The 11,564-nt window shown below is 38.4% G+C and overlaps 1 pseudogene across 1 annotated transcript; it reads left to right on the forward strand.

Moving 5' to 3' along the window:
• Positions 1-6,815: 6,815 nt before the first annotated feature.
• LOC147371715 (olfactory receptor 5BS1-like) lies at positions 6,816-7,744 on the forward strand (annotated as a pseudogene). Its single transcript, XR_015163707.1, has one exon. The product of XR_015163707.1 is annotated as an olfactory receptor 5BS1-like (transcript).
• Positions 7,745-11,564: the final 3,820 nt, after the last annotated feature.

The raw sequence follows: 11,564 nt of genomic DNA on the forward strand, positions 1-11,564 counted from the left end.
AATATTTATTAACTTTTTAGGAATGTGATGAAGAGGCATTTATTTTATGTATATCCAGTAGAGGGAATCACAAAGGTTTACTTGAAATAATATTAAACTGTATTGTAATATGTGTGACTTCTGAGACATTTATTTATAGGTGTCAATATGATTTCTGTTATATATTTAAAGTAAGAAGAAATTAATACAGTAACACAGCAAGGAAGAAAAACCCTCCTTTATCTGAGTTCATCTATAACCAATTGAAAATAGATTTTTATTTCTTAAATCTATGCCTTTTTAATGAAGATACTTAAAACTTTGTATTTAACACCACTGTGATTTTTACATTCATTGTCATAAATTATGGGCTTAATTTATTCAAATGTCTTATTTGACCATTTTTGTTGTAAACTTCCTTTCTCTGTTTTTATTTGTGTCATAAAAGTAGACAAAAGAGCTACAGTTTATCAAGCTATCAGTTAGCATTGTTCTGTATACTACTATAAAAAAAAACTTAATTCATTACAATAACCTTGTAAGGTACAAGTTCCCTCTTTAAAAACGAAGATACTAAGTATTTCCGAGCCCATTAACTTGCCTAAGATCACTTAGCCAGTAAGCGATGGAGTTAGAATTGATATCCAATAGTTCTGCAGTGCCAAATGAAAATTCATGACCAATCTTTTTCTCTTTCCCTCCCTCCCCTCCTACCCACTCCTCTTTGTCTTTCTCTTGGCTTCATTGTTTTATCATCTGCAGTGAATTGGAAAATATACTTTCTGATCTTCTGATTATAAAGTGGTCTGCTGAGCAGATGATGCAGCCTTTCTTTTAAGAAAAATATCAAAGAGTGTTTTGTAAGTGAATGTATCTATTGTTAAATCAAAAGGGTGATTACTTAGAAGACAAGAAATTAAGTAGTTACTGAGAAACTGAAAGATCTGATGATATTAAAGAGGGAAAGTATGTATGGGCCAGCAGGAAAGTACCAACACAAAAAAGTAGGAGTGAAAATCAGGAAGTTTCATGAGTGGACAAGTAGAAACCAGGAACATGGGAATGTAAAAGGGTACCAACAGGAACTCTGGTCAGAGTAATGCATGAGGAAATATGTATGGCATTAGATAGGCATCTGAAACTGGGTGACATGTTTCCATGTAGGAGCAGAGTTTAAGAAGAAAGAGTGTCTCCATTTGATTAATGATGTCAGAGAAGAACAGGAAGTGGTGGAGGCCAGAATAATATTGGCTGGTGTACTCTATCTGGCGGGATTATTTGTTGTTGTTTAGTGACTAACTTATGTCTGACACCTTTGCAACCTCACGAACTGTAGCCTGCCAGGCTCCGCTGTCCATGGGATTTTCTGGGCAAGAATATTGGAATGGGTAGCCATTCCTTTTTCCAGGGGGTCTTCCTGACCCAGGGATTAAACCTGAATTTCCTGCATTGCAGGTGGATTCTCTACCACTGAGCCACCAAGCTTACTTAAATCCAATTTCTCCATAAGAGTCCGGAGCACAACCCTGGGAGCTGCTGCTACTTCTCCCCAAAGTTATGTAGTTAGGATCCTCAACCGCAAAGTTTATAATTAAAAGAGAAAAAAAAAGTATACGTAATACACAGACAGAAAAGCTTATGTTAATAAAATGAAAATTACACTGATTACACTGTAAGCAAAAAAGAAAAGACTCAACTAAAGAACAGGGGAACACATTTTAATGCTTACTCCCAAAGTAAGTATTTCTTTGAGAAAAAACAACTCCAATTGAAATCTCAAGGGAATTTTTCAAACTAAAAATCCAGTTCTGAAGTGAAATTAAAAGAAAAAAACAAACAATAACATAAAATAGAAAATGTAAAAATTAGAGACTGGCACCATCACATATTAAAGCATATTTTATACATATATATAATCATTAAGACAGTATAGCACTACTGTAAAAACAGGCAGATCAAGGAATAGAATAGGAAACCTAGAAATGAAGCCAGTAAATACAGAAATTTAAAATAGGTTTATAAGCCCTTATCTCCAATTCCAAAATCTCTAAAAATCTCTGACAACCAAGCTTTTTTTTTTTTTTCCCCAAAAACTGATTTGGAGGAAAAACTAGAAGTTAATTGATAAGAGGCTATTTGTAGCCTTTTAAAATCCCATGTAATAGGAGCACTCAGAAGTTTCATTAGAGAAATAGCAATGTGTTTGACTACAGGGTACAGCAGAGGTGTTATATATAATATGTGTTATATTCCATATACATTTTTTCTGAAGGATTGGGATAACATCAGAAATGGGTTAAAATCTAGATGCATGAGAGTAAAATTTTTACTAACATGGACTTTCCTTTATGTCTCAAACAAAAATTTATCTGAATCTTAGTCTTTTTACACATAGAAACCTTTAAAGGCAATTTATGTTATTATTCAAGAAAGGGCTCCAAATTCTGTTGTTTTCAAGGCTTCTTATGGAAGAAAGGCAGTTATTAGTGGTTTCTGGTCTATTTTAACTGGATAAACATAAGTAGTTTCTACATATACGCTGAGTGGATAAGCTTTATATAAAGGTGGAGCTTCAAGGATAAGCTTCAAGGAAAGAGAGCATGGTTGCTTCAGAGAGATCCTCAAAGAGAAGGGTTAAGATGGCATCCAGAGCAGAGAAAGGCATTGGCCAAAGATGAAGGAGAAGGGCCTCCCCAGGCTGGAGGGGGCAAGAGAAGACACTCCATGTGTGGAGCTTAGGGAATTAGAGATCACCCACAGAAAGAACAGGAACATGTCCTCTGCCAATTATCAGCTGAGAGGAGTGTGAGCTTAAAGGACTGGGTAACTTAAGGAGAGTAATGAAAAGACTTAACTCATCACAATGGGAAAACAGTGTATACTGAGTGGAGTGGGAGTGTGTTTTTAGAACTCCAGTACTATCAGAGACTAAAAAAGTCCTAAGAGAGTTTCACACATTGGAGTTCACCTGGTCCCTAGTTCCCCATTATCAAAACCATTTAGAGCTATTTGCATTCTGCAATCCTGTGTCCTCCTCCAGGCATGACAGGACTAGTAGCTTGCCTATCTCTGGACTGAGAACCACTTTGGCTCTTGCTACAGCTGCCACTCCCAAGGCAGTGAACTGATCCTGGCTCCCGAGGGTTCTTACTTGACACATACCTCTCCAGGGCTCAGCTGCCACAAGATTGCCAACAAGTTGATGAGGAAGAGATATAAACAAAATTGGCAGGCAATTTTCTCAGGACTTAGGGAGAAAAAAGGAGAGTAAAATGGTAAGAAAGAGTGGCAGATTCTCTTAGCTGAGACCAAAAGACTCAGAATCAACTGAATGCCAGAGGACACATTAGCATTTATCCAGAAGAGACCTTGAGATGAGCTGCTTTGAGTTTGAACATGATTCCAAACCTAGCATTGACTGTGAAATAAGCCTGCTTTGTGCAGATCCAGTTGGAGCCCTCTGAAGAATGCCCCCACTGCCAGAATATTTTTTGACATACTGCAGCCTTGTCTTGCAGGTGGTTGACAGCCTGGCTCAAACTGCCGAGTACATTTTGGACCCAGGAAAGCCCTGCTCAGTGAAGAGGTAAGTAAGCCAGAGAAACACCTAAATGGTAGGACCTTAACCAACAGCAGTTCTAAATTTCTTATTAGAGCAGGCAACTGAACCTAGGACGGGGAAGATTATTGCTCAAAGTTGCAAAACTAAGTAGTAACTGTCCTACATGTTTGATCTCTCTAAACCCACTTGCCCATTTGATATTTCCCTCTTCTGTTTCTTTTTGTACCAGATGTCTGGAACTAAATACCAAAAAAAAAAAACTTTGAGAAGGAGGATGGGTGGAGTAAAATAAATATGAAGACCAAATAGGAAATTTTTCTCTATACCTCTTTGCAAAGTTCTTCTTTGTCATTTGTTTTGAAAGTTATTTCACTTGCTAAACATTTTTTTCATAGGAAAAAAAGCCCACTGAAAAAGCTACATCTGTATAAAACAGATAAATGAAGAGCTGTGGTGATAATAGTAGTTGGGGGTGGAAGTTGGGAGTAGTTAGGGTTGGAAGTGGGCTGAGATGCACAAACTCAACTAGGCTTTCAGTGCCTGTGGTGCTTCAGCACTGGGACAGCATGCTTAGGCTCCAATGAGCCCAAAAATGACTCTGGAAAAATTTCACTAGTCTGGGATCCTGGGGATTTCGAAAGTTCATTGAGGCCTCCAGATGAGATTAAAGTGTAAGCATAGTAGCTGCTGGAAGTGTATAAAAGAATGAGAGGGTTTTTTTTTTTAAGTAAATTTGCTGCTGTTTATAAGAAGGAAGAAAAGAAAAAATTTTTTGCATGAATAAATCTTAACCCTTCATGTCTATCATCATTTGCTTGATGCATCAGTGCCAGGACTTCTTCAGATGCTTCAGGAAGAGAAACAGGGGAGGGAAAACCAGAGGGGCCATCTCTACTATTCCACTCGCCCCACCTCCGTAGAGTGCTGCTTTTTTACAGCCTGACTTGATTTTCACATTCACTCTTTTTCCTTAGATTTCTCTTGGAATTTTCCCTGGCCCAGAAGCTCCCATCTTTGTTAAAAGAGGTCAGATCCCTGATGCCATATGTTTGGGAGCAGCCGGACACCCTGGTTAAGGAGAAGGTTCATACATGGTCATTGGGTCAAACTTCCAAGGACACTTCACATTCCTGCCTGGGTTCCCAATTTCCCTCTGGAGAAAGCACAATCTCCAAATTAGGGAAGATTTTTCTCACAAATAAAGTTTTGCAGCATTGCAAAGTAGGAAAAACATGGGATTTGAAATTGGAGGACCCTGGATGTGAGTCCCAACTCCATGACTTTGTAAAGTCTATGGCATATGTCACAACATTTCTGTCCCACAGAAATGAAGTCAGTAATACCGATGTTACAAAGTTTTATAAGGATTAAATAAGATCAAGATTTTGTTATAGTGGTTGGCATATATTATGCAATAAATGAATAGTAGTCATTATCATGTGAGTAAATATGTGGTACATGGTGGTGGAAAGATGTGTGAAATGAGGTTTGTGGGAAAAGGGAAAGAAGAAGGGAAGTAAGATTTTCACTGACAGGTTTCAATATAAAATGCAGGTCATCAGTCAGTGTACCCAAGTAGGAGAGAGAGAATGTCTGGAGAGAATAACTAATGACAAAGTCTAGAAATCTGATTGAAGAGAGGGAGCCAGTAAACACTTTGCATAAACATTGCAGTAAACAATGCATTTTGTGAAAACACAATTTCACAGCAAAAGGAAATATTAATTAGGAAAAATATGCATAATCTTGACATACAACAGATCACAAATTTTTGTTTACCATGAACCATTTCATTCTTCTGCATTTGCAGAGGGTTTTTAAATGCTTATTAAGCATTTAATAGATTGTAAAGATTTTGACCTCATTTTTATTCCCATTTTTCATTGGATAAGGTCATGTATTTAATAGGTTTCCCAGTCAGTGATCAGTCAAGGACCCTTTGACTCTGAGTTCAATGCTTATTTCACTATCACAGCAAATGCTGTTGAACTTTAGGCCATTTGGAGAGTCAGAGGACTAAGGAAAATAGGGCCACTCGTATCAACCCCAAACCATACTAGCTCAACCTGAAACTCTTTAAATCCCCCAGTATTTATTGTCTATCTATGAAGCACTAGAAGGAGAGTTGGTTGTGAAGTCAGAAGCTCTGGCCTACTTCTGGCCCTAAGATATCTAGTTATTGTGGAAGTCTTGTCACTGCTCTGTCCCACATTGTCCTCAGTCTGAAAATATGAGGTCAGATTGCATGTCAGGGTTGACATATCAAATGAGACGTATTAGGAATTTAAGCTCCATTATTTTGAAAAGCAGCCTCCCAATAAAGGATTTCTCTGGGTGTCTGTCTACTTGTTGCAACTTCTAGGGTTCAGCAGGTCTTGGATGATATCAGATGATGAGGAAAGGCTGGGGGAGAGCATGAGAGGATACAGATTGTGAGGGCCTGTGACCTAAGCAGTCCAGAGAGATGGTAGAATGGAGATTTTAGCTGAGAAAGCATTCATTCTATTATTCAACAAATGTTTATTTAGAGTCATCTAGCTGGGTTTACTACCCGACTCCAGTAGTCTTGCCTGGAAAATCCCATGGATGTAGGAGCCTGGTTGGCTGCAGTCCATGGGGTTGCGAAGAGTCGGACATGACTGAGCGACTTCACTTTCACTTTTCACTTTCATGCATTGGAGAAGGAAATGGCAACCCACTCCAGTGTTCTTGCCTGGAGAATCCCAGGGACGGCAGAGTCTGGTGGGCTGCTGTCTATCGGGTCACACAGAGTCAGACACGACTGAAGCGACTTAGCAGCAGCAGCTGGGTTTACTAGGTCTACTGCATTTCTAGGACTGTGACACTTTTCTGATCATCTTCTCTTACTCAAAAATTATGGACTTAATTTGAATTATTGACAATTAGGAATGCATCATGGGATGGAATGGCAGAAACCAACAAAGATCCTTTCCTGTGTAAAATATAAATTCTAACAGGGACAGATAATCTTTAACATACTAAATCCATTATCTATATGTTAGAGATGTTAAGAATTATGGGACATTCATCTTCATAGGAAGTACTTAGAGTCAGGAAAAGGAAAGTTGCAGTATTTAGTAGAGTAATAGGATAGTCAGATATTTATTTACCCTCAAATTCACTTTCTGGCTTAAGCTAAACAGTGGATCTTTTATAAATTAAAAATCCTGTTCCCAGAGAATGACTCAGATCATCACCCCACTAAATAAGTAAATATGTTTTTATTTTTTAGGGATGGAATATCTAAGAAACCATGAAAAATCTTAGCACTATTGATGAATTTGTGCTGCTGGGGTTGTCTACTGACCCAGATATCCAGACCATGCTCTTTGTTCTCTTCTTGGGGATTTACCTCCTGACCCTGATGGGGAACCTGATGATGATCCTGGTGATCAGGGCTGATCCTCACCTGCACACGCCCATGTACTTCTTCCTTGGTCATTTGTCTTTCCTAGACATATGCCACTCTTCAATCACCATACCCAAGATGCTGCAGAATTTCCTGTCTCAGAGGAAAACACTTTCAGTGTGGGGATGCATTACCCAGAGTTTCTTTTTCATTTTCTCTGGAGGCACAGAGAGCTGCCTGCTCTCTGCTATGGCCTATGACCGCTATGCTGCCATCTGTCACCCTCTGCTCTACACTATGATCATGAATGGACCTCTGTGCACTGCAATGGTCAGCGCAGCATGGGTGATGGGGTTTCTGAGCTCACTAGTGAATAATCTTTGTACCCAGAACTTACAGTTCTGTGGTCCCAATATCATCTCCCACTTCAGTTGTGAACTGCCTTCACTCTTCCCTCTGTCCTGCAGTGACACCATGCCTAACACCATCCTGCTGGCTGGGTCCACTGCATTTCTAGGACTTGTGACACTCCTCCGATCCTCTTCTCTTACTCAAAAATTATTCTTGCCATTTTAAGTATCTCCTCCTCTAAAGGCCAAGGCAAAGCCTTCTCCACCTGCTCCTCCCACCTCACCGTGGTGCTCTCGTTCTATGGGACGGCTCTATTCAGGTACATCAGCCCCTCTTCAGGATCAGTCCTGGAGCAAGTTGTCTCCATACAGTATGGTGTGATCACATCCTTGATAAACCCCCTCATTTACAGCTTCAAGAACCAGGAGGTGAAGGCAGCTCTGCAGAGGATACTGAGGCAGCAAATATGTGTCTCAGGGTAAGAAATGGCAAGGAGACCTTTCTTCTACAAGAGAAGCAATCTGCAAAGGAAGAGAACTTTGTAAACTTAGAGCTCCTGTGGAACTTGATTTTTAATGTAGCTAATTATGTTTGTTTCTCATTCAAATTGAAAAGACTTCCAAAAGCTGAGAGAAATATAGTCAGAGAAGTATTTGGCCCATCCTGCATCTGACAGAAAAGGTTCAGAGACATCAGCTCCTTCCATAGCCTTTGGAAACTAATACAGAACAGTGACTTCACTACAGTTTAGGAGGCAGAACAAGGACAAAGCTCTCTGAGCCTAGGACTTTACCTATGGAGTTACCAAATGAACCCATTAGTAGAAGGGCAAAGAACAAGTAACCTTGACAGATTTAACATTCCAGAATGGACAGTTCATTACCTTTTGTTCACTGGAGCTGGTGGCACCATAGGCATTAGATGGCAATGTGTGCCTGCAAATCATCAAAGAATAGTGAAAGCAAAGAATGAACATTACATCTATGAGCAAATGAATGGATAAAGAAAATGTGGTACAGTCTTACAGTGGAGTGGTACTCAGTTTATAAAAGAAGGAAAGTCTGCAATGTGTGATGACATAGATGAATGTTGGAGATATTGTGTTACGTGAGAAAAGCCAATCACAGAAGAGAAAAACTGCTTAATTCTACTTATATGAGGTATCTAAAGAGGTCCACTTCATAGAAGCAGAAAGTAGAATGGTGGTTTCCAGGGCCTGGGGAAAGGGGATTGGGAAACTCTGTCCAATGGACATACAGTATCAGTCATGCAAGATAAAAAAGAGATCCATTACACTGCAATGTGCATATACTTAACAGTAGTATACATAAAAACTTAAGAGGGAAAAATCTATGTTGTGTTTTTTATCACAATAAAAAATAAATAAGAGTGAACATATCATTACACTAAATATCAGTATTGCATTTTGCAACCTCTTGTCTGAAGGCACACTTCATTTTAAAACATATCATCATATTTGAGATATATATATATATATATATATATATATATACACACACACACACACCTATGGATACATACACATACACATATGGAAGCCAGACAAAACCATTAGGAGTAGCATAATGTAGTTTAAAACATTAAGAGAGCATTATTTTTATTGGACATAAATCAATGAAGTTAGAACACTCCCTAACACCACACACAAAAATAGAATCAAAATGGCTTGAAGACTTAAGTTATGACACCATGTGTGTGTGATTGCTGATCAGTCATGTCCAATTTTTTGAGACCCCATGGACTGTAGCCTGCCAGGCTCCTATACCATGGAATTATCTAGGCAAGAGTACTGAAGTGGGTAGCCATTATCTTCTCCAGGGATCTTCCCGACCCAGAGATCAAACTCAGGTCTCCTGCATTGCAGGCAGATTCTTTCCCATCTGAGCCACCTGGGACACCATGAAAGTTCCAAATGAGATCTTAGGCAAAACATTCTCTGACATACATCATACCATATTTTCTCAGGTCAGTCTCCCAAGACAAAAGAATTAAAAGCAAAAGTAAATAAATGGGACCTAGTTAAACTTACAAGGGCTTCCTTGGTGGCTCAAAGGATAAAGCGTCTGCCTGCAATGCAGGAGACCCGGGTTCAATCCCTGGGTTGGGAAGACCCCCTGGAGAAGGAAATGGCAACCCACTCCAGTAGTCTTGCCTGGAGAATCCCATGGACAGAGGAGCCTGGCGGGCTACAGTCCACGGAGTTTCAAAGAAGTCAGACACAACTGAGCGACTTCAGCTTTTGCATAGCAAAGGAAATCAGGAACAAACAAAAAGACAACCTATGGAGTAGGAGAAAATATTTGCTAATGACCAACCAGCAAGGGTTTAACTTCCAAAATATACTACAAACAACTCATACAACTTAATATAAAAATCCAACCCAATTAAAAAGTTGCAAGAAGCCCTAAATAGACATTTATCCAAAGGAGACATATAGATGGCCAACAGGCACATGAAAAACTGCTCAACATTGCTAGTGATTAGAGAAATGCAAATATAAACTTCACTGAGTATCACCTCACACCAGTTAATGGCCCTCATCAAGTAAATTCTGGAGAGGATGTAGAAAAAAGGAATTTTCCTACAGTGTGGAGAGCAATGTAAACTGGTATGGCCACTATGGAGAACAGTATGGAAGTTCCTTATAAAACTAAAATAAAGTTACCATATGATCCAGCAGTCCCAATACTGGACATATATATATCTGGAAAGGATGAAAATGCTAATTCAAAAAGATACATGCACCTCAGGGCTCATAGCAGCACTGTTTACAATAGCTAAGACATGGAAGCAACCTAATGGTCCATCAGCAGATGAATAGACAAAAGAGATGTAGTATACATAAACAATGGAATATGATTCCACTGTTAAAGAAGAATGACATAAGGCAATTTGCAGAAACATGGACGCACTTGGAGGGCATGAAATGTGAACTACATCAGACTGTGAAAGACAAATACTATATGGTATCACTGCATGTGAAATGTAAAATATATGACCTCTGAACATAACAGAAAAGCAGCAGACTCACAGATATAGAGAACAAAATAGTGTTTACCAATGGGGAGAGAAAAGGGAGAGAGATAACAATATACCAGTAGGGGATTAAGAGGTACACACTCTTAGCTAAACAGTCAGCTACAAAGATATAATGTACAACACAGGGAATATGGAAAATACTTTATAAGTGGAATATAACCTTTAACCAATGTGAATCACTATTATACACATGTAATTTATATATTATACTTTACATTTCAGTAGAACGTTTACTAAAAGAATAAAATTAAAATTGAAAAAAAATGTTTCAACAATTCATTGTTAGTATGTTAGATATCAACATATAGCCCATATTTTATCAAGTTATACCTATCCATGTTTACTTACAAAGTGAAAGTGAACTGGAAGTCACTCAGTTGTGTCTGACTCTTTGCGACCCAATGGACTATACAGTTCGTGGAATTCTCCAGGCCAAAATACTGGAGTGGGTAGCTATTCCCTTCTCCAGGGGATTTTCCCAACCCAGGGATTGAACCCAGGTCTCCCGTATTGCAGGCAGATTCTTTACTGCTGAGCCACCAGGGAAGCCCTATTTATAAATGTATACTATCAAAATAATTTGAAAATTGTAAACTAGATTTTCATCATTTAATGAGATTATTATATGTCTTCTTATTGAACAAACTGTAAATTTTCCTAACATTAAATGATTGTTACATTCATGAGAAAACACATTCATGGATATATCTTTTCATATTCCATTAAATTATTTCTATTGGGGAAGTGTTCACATACATACGTAAAATTAAAGGTGATTGTTATTTAGGTGTTGATATGAAGACTGTGTTATCCCAATCATTATATGCTGAAATCTTTTGTAATTTTGTTGACTTTCATTTCATTTCATTTGCTTAAGATTTTAAAAAATATGTCTAAGTTTCCCACCATCATTTTGCATTTGGCTATATTTCATGCTGTTTCCATGTTTTTGCTGGCTTCATTTTGAAACTGGGTTTTGTACCCTTAAAGGTCATGATAGTTTTGTCTTCATTCTGGGTTATACCTCTTATCTTTAAAAAAAAAAGTGTAGTTTTTTTTTAACTTTAATATTTTTTCTTTAATTTCTACTTTTTGTGATGTTAATATATACACTTGTTTGGAGCTTCCAGGTTAGTAAATCATGGCAGCTCTGAGAGGGCAAGGAAGCTCACGCCAGTACCCATACCCTTGCCAAAACATATTGTACCATAAACCTCTTCCCACAAGCCACAAAGCTCTATC

The sequence above is a fragment of the Bos grunniens genome, chromosome 5 (genome assembly GCF_055505025.1).
Source record: "Bos grunniens cultivar Pamir isolate PY7600 chromosome 5, Bosgru_T2T1.0, whole genome shotgun sequence".
In the NCBI taxonomy this organism is placed as follows: Eukaryota; Metazoa; Chordata; class Mammalia; order Artiodactyla; family Bovidae; genus Bos; species Bos grunniens.